Source organism: Arvicanthis niloticus, chromosome 12, assembly GCF_011762505.2.
Source record: "Arvicanthis niloticus isolate mArvNil1 chromosome 12, mArvNil1.pat.X, whole genome shotgun sequence".
NCBI lineage: Eukaryota > Metazoa > Chordata > Mammalia > Rodentia > Muridae > Arvicanthis > Arvicanthis niloticus.
In genome coordinates this window covers 71,957,567-71,963,566 of record NC_047669.1, presented here as the reverse complement: position 1 = coordinate 71,963,566, position 6,000 = coordinate 71,957,567, and positions in this window count along the sequence as shown.

Genomic DNA, 6,000 nt, shown 5'->3' with positions numbered 1-6,000 from the left:
CACCCCCCCCCCCCCCCCCCCCCCCCCCCCCCCCCCCCCCCCCCCCCCCCCCCCCCCCCCCCCCCCCCCCCCCCCCCCCCCCCCCCCCCCCCCCCCCCCCCCCCCCCCCCCCCCCCACCCCCCCCCCCCCCCCCCCCCCCACCCCCCCCCCCCCCCCCCCCCCCCCCCCCCCCCCCCCCCCCCCCCCCCCCCCCCCCCCCCCCCCCCCCCCCCCCCCCCCCCCCCCCCCCCCCCCCCCCCCCCCCCCCCCCCCCCCCCCCCCCCCCCCCCCCCCCCCCCCCCCCCCCCACCCCCCCCCCCCCCCCCCCCCCCCCCCCCCCCCCCCCCCCCCCCCCCCCCCCCCCCCCCCCCCCCCCCCCCCCCCCCCCCCCCCCCCCCCCCCCCCCCCCCCCCCCCCCCCCCCCCCCCCCCCCCCCCCCCCCCCCCCCCCCCCCCCCCCCCCACCCCCCCCCCCCCCCCCCCCCCCCCCCCCCCCCCCCCCCCCCCCCCCCCCCCCCCCCCCCCCCCCCCCCCCCCCCCCCCCCCCCCCCCCCCCCCCCCCCCCCCCCCCCCCCCCCCCCCCCCCCCCCCCCCCCCCCCCCCCCCCCCCCCCCCCCCCCCCCCCCCCCCCCCCCCCCCCCCCCCCCCCCCCCCCCCCCCCCCCCCCCCCCCCCCCCCCCCCCCCCCCCCCCCCCCCCCCCCCCCCCCCCCCCCCCCCCCCCCCCCCCCCCCCCCCCCCCCCCCCCCCCCCCCCCCCCCCCCCCCCCCCCCCCCCCCCCCCCACCCCCCCCCCCCCCCCCCCCCCCCCCCCCCCCCCCCCCCCCCCCCCCCCCCCCACCCCCCCCCCCCCCCCCCCCCCCCCCCCCCCCCCCCCCCCACCCCCCCCCCCCCCCCCCCCCCCCCCCCCCCCCCCCCCCCCCCCCCCCCCCCCCCCCCCCCCCCCCCCCCCCCCCCCCCCCCCCCCCCCCCCCCCCCCCCCCCCCCCCCCCCCCCCCCCCCCCCCCCCCCCCCCCCCCCCCCCCCCCCCCCCCCCCCCCCCCCCCCCCCCCCCCCCCCCCCCCCCCCCCCCCCCCCCCCCCCCCCCCCCCCCCCCCCCCCCCCCCCCCCCCCCCCCCCCCCCCCCCCCCCCCCCCCCCCCCCACCCCCCCCCCCCCCCCCCCCCCCCCCCCCCCCCCCCCCCCCCCCCCCCCCCCCCCCCCCCCCCCCCCCCCCCCCCCCCCCCCCCCCCCCCCCCCCCCCCCCCCCCCCCCCCCCCCCCCCCCCCCCCCCCCCCCCCCCCCCCCCCCCCCCCCCACCCCCCCCCCCCCCCCCCCCCCCCCCCCCCCCCCCCCCCCCCCCCCCCCCCCCCCCCCCCCCCCCCCCCCCCCCCCCCCCCCCCCCCCCCCCCCCCCCCCCCCCCCCCCCCCCCCCCCCCCCCCCCCCCCCCCCCCCCCCCCCCCCCCCCCCCCCCCCCCCCCCCCCCCCCCCCCCCCCCCCCCCCCCCCCCCCCCCCCCCCCCCCCCCCCCCCCCCCCCCCCCCCCCCCCCCCCCCCCCCCCCCCCCCCCCCCCCCCCCCCCCCCCCCCCCCCCCCCCCCCCCCCCCCCCCCCCCCCCCCCCCCCCCCCCCCCCCCCCCCCCCCCCCCCCCCCCCCCCCCCCCCCCCCCCCCCCCCCCCCACCCCCCCCCCCCCCCCCCCCCCCCCCCCCCCCCCCCCCCCCCCCCCCCCCCCCCCCCCCCCCCCCCCCCCCCCCCCCCCCCCCCCCCCCCCCCCCACCCCCCCCCCCCCCCCCCCCCCCCCCCCCCCCCCCCCCCCCCCCCCCCCCCCCCCCCCCCCCCCCCCCCCCCCCCCCCCCCCCCCCCCCCCCCCCCCCCCCCCCCCCCCCCCCCCCCCCCCCCCAGTCTCTTGAGGGTTAGGTGCATTTTCTCTGACTGAACCCAGACCCAGCAGCCCTCTGCTGTATATGTGTTGGGGGCCTCATATCAACTGGTGTATGCTGCCTGGTTGGTGGCCCGGTGTTTGAGAGATCTTGGTGGTCCAGGTTAGCCGAGTCCTTCTACACGGTCACCCTCCTCCTCAGCTTCTTCTAGCATTTTCCTAATTCAACCACAGGGGTCAGCAGCTTCTGTCCATTGGTTGGGTGCAAATATCTGCATCTGACTCAGCTGCTTGTTGGGTCTTCCAGAATGCAGTCATGATAGGTCCCTTTAAAATGCACCATTTGCCACTTAATGTGACAGCATCTCTCCTTTGTCCCTGTCACTCTACAGTGTCATTCTGTGTCACTCTGTGGTGTTCTTGTCATTATTACTGCTGGGTATTTGCTGGGTCCCTTCTTGTCTCTCACTGTTAGACAGGGGATAAAAGCCATTTAATAAACTATTGTCTTTGCTATTGTGAAGACAGATCGGTAAACGTGTGCTTTAAAAATCTAAACCAGCAAGTGTACTAGAGGCTGGTAAACCTCCCTTCGCTCAGGTCAACAAGATGCTACAAGAGCCCAGGGCAAGAGCAATGCTTATAAATTTTGCAGTATTCTCGGTGCTGCTACAATAAATTCTGCTGGGATAACCAGGCCATTACCTGGGGCTTACAAATATTTTGGTTACACATCACTTGCATTTTGAGTGTAACCAGTTTTGACATTTATTTAGTGGCTCCATTTCATCAGGGTTGAAAAAGAGGTCACGTCACAGAACTGGTCCTGACAGCAAGCAACATTTCTTCCCCGTGAACTGCTTATTGCATCGGAGACTGTCACAGCCGTGGTTATATCACGGTTTGTTATAGCTTGTTTGGCAGGCCAGGTTGTTAAAGTAATGGAGTTTAAAAAAATTTAATTTAGGTTTCTGTTTAAAAAATATATATATATACACACCTGGTTTATAAACCCAAATGATATTTAAAAAAAAAAACTTATATCAACATAAGATATAAGTTTCTATTTAATTTCAACTCCACCAAGGCAAAGACCTCTACTGAGCTTTGAATGTCCACTCTGAAATAATGTTGAAATCTAATTTCATCGTAACAGTATGAAGAGGCCAGACTTTCTAGTGGGAAGCGGGTCACCAGGCTCCATCCTTATGATAGATGGGGTGGTTTGAATGAGAAATGTCACTTATTTAACATTTGGTCCCCGCTGATGGTGGTGCCTTGGGATGCTGAAAAGCCTTTAGGAGTTGGATTCTTACTGGAGGAGTGTGTCTCTGAGGTGGGAGTTTTTTAGGGTTTATAACCTTGTCCTGCTTCCTACTCCTTCTCCTTCAGCTTCCTGTGTGCAAATGAGAGCATAATTAGTCTTTTTTGAAAAAAGGATTTATTTATTATATACACAGTGTTCTGCCTGCATTATATGCCTGCACATAAGAAGGGGGCACTAGATTTCACTACAGATGGTTGTGAGCCATCCTGTGGTTGGTGGGAATTGAACTCGGGCTCATCTGGAAGAACAATAAGTGCTCTTAACCTCTGAGCCATCTCTCCAGCTAATTAGTCTTATCATGGTTTTCCTTGCTGTGAACCTGCTCTTCATTGTTTGTGCAGAAAACTCAGGCAGCCCATTTAATCTGAAGATGAATTTCTTCAGATTTTTTTCCTGTGTTTGTTCTTAATTAATACATGTTTCCTGTTCCCTCGCTCCTATAATTCCTATTATTCAATGTTCATATGTCTGGAGAAACACATACATTCTAATCATTTTATTTTTCCTTGTTTATATTCTTTGTTTGGCTTTTGGGTAATTTTTTTTTTTTAGTATCTGCTTCTTCCACATTTTTCTATAACATTTTAAAAACTCTCCAGTGTTGCACTTTGAATTTCTAAAAGCATGTTCCCATGTTGTACGTTTTCCAATCATCCCATCCTCTCCTCAAGTGTCAACTTTGTGTTTTAGATTCACAACTTCTCATATTTCTAGGAAGAGCATTAAGATTATATTTGTAAATTAATTTCCAGGTTAGAGTATAAAGTATAAAGTTTCATTATATTTTATGAATGTAAAGGCTTTGTTTTGTGGTAGAAAAATGAGATGTTAAAGCTTCAGAAGGGATTCTGTGAGGTTTAGACGGGAGTAGGGGAGGCCAGAGACAAGAAAGGGCACCAGGAGGGTCAACCCAAACTAATGGTGTATGAAAAAGCCATAGGAAAAGTCTAATATTAGTAAGACGATTAAAAATAAAATAAAAAATTAAGTAGACCTCGTGTCATGGTTTGAATTCGATTGGCCCAGGGAGTGGCACTATTTGGAGGTGTGGCCTTGTTGGAGTAGGTGTGTCACTGTGGGCGTGGGCTTAAGACCCTCATCCTAGCTGCCTGGAAGCCAGACTTCCACTAGCAGCCTTCAGATGAAGATGTAGATCTTTCAGCTCCTCCTGCACCATGTCTGCCTGGATGCTGCTGTAGAATGAAAAATTATAAAGACCAATTTATAAAATATATGTAGACTTTTTCTTTGCCCTTAGACCTTGGCAGAAAAATGCAGGTCCCAGAACGCAAAACTGAAAATAAGATTTCAGGCCTTCACTACCCCAAGACACATTCCGAGTGAAGGACATTATGGATTACATGCCTCAAGCCTCAGGCAGTAGGCCCACCTATGGGTGGGAGAGGACCAAGGCAGGAAGACACATTCCTGACCACAGATAAAGATGCAAGCCACCTAGGTGGGGCTATAGCCGGAAGAAGTAAAGATAGTTAATCTGGAATAGTTGGTAAATGACAGGGTGGGACACAATGACATGGTAAAACCACATTTTTGAGAAAAATGATTGTACTGAGTAATTTCCATGGCTATTAACCTTTCAGGGTGGGTTTCTCTGAAATGTTCCACTATTTTTATGTTTTGTTTCCTTGGCAACCCCTCACTCCCTTCCCACTCCCCTGGTTTGTGGTTTTTCCCTTTAAAACCCTCCTTAGACTGGCAGGCGTGGTTGAACTCTACTCCTGCGCGAGTATGTAGTCAGACCGCTGGCTGCCAGCTCTCTTCCCTAATAAACCTCTGCTGATTGCATCCAGGTATGGTTTCTTGTGATCTTTGGGTGGTCGTGATTTACTGAGACTTGAGGAAGGGTCTCCGGAGTATGGGGGTCTTCACTGCCATGTTCCTGCCTTGATGATAATGGACTGAACCTCTGAACCTGTGAGCCAGACCCAGTTAAATGTTGTTTTTGTAAGAGTTGCCTTGGTCATGGTGTCTGTTCACAGCAGTAAAACCCTAACTAAGACAGAAGTTGGTACCAGGGACTAGGATATTGCTGTGATAGACCTGACCATGCTTTTGTCTGGAAGAATATGAATTTTGGGAATTTGGATTTGGAAAGCCATGGAATGCTTTAAGTGGGGCGTATAGGCCATCCTAGTAGGAATATGGAAGACTTTGTCACTGAGAGTGAGTTGACCTGGCCCAAGAGGTTTCAGTGGAGAATTTCAATATGTGGCCTAGAGACTGTTCTTGTGGTATTTTGGTGAAGAATGTGGCTACTCTTTGCCCTTGTCTGAAGAGTCTGCCTGAGGCTAAGGTGAAGAGACTCAGATTAATTGCATTGACAAAGGAAGTCTCAGAGACGCCCATCATAGACTTTGTTCTCTGGTTAAGTCTCATGAAGACCATTGTAAACAAGCGTAGCAAGCTGAGAAATGAAAAATATAAAATATATGGTTTGAGTATTAAAGAGGCACCAGGAAGTGAAGCGGAGCTGAATCCTGTGTTCTAGGAGATAACAGATTAAGGGATCCCACCCAGGTACACACCTTTAATCCCAGGAGACAGGCATGCAGATCTCTGATTTCAAGGTCAATCTACAGTGTGAGATCCAGGCCAGCTGAGCTTAGGCAGTGAAGGAGTTAGAAAATGGAAACCTGGTGATGATGTAATAGAACAAGGGGGCGTGTTCTGGCTCCTTCAAGCAGCTTCAGCCATGTGGCTCTGGCTTTAGAGTGAAAAATAGAAGGGACTACTGGGTCAGTTGATGCTGAGTAGCTGGGGCTAAGAAATTAGCAGTGATTAAGAAGAGACCAGCATCACTGAAGTGAAACCATCTGGG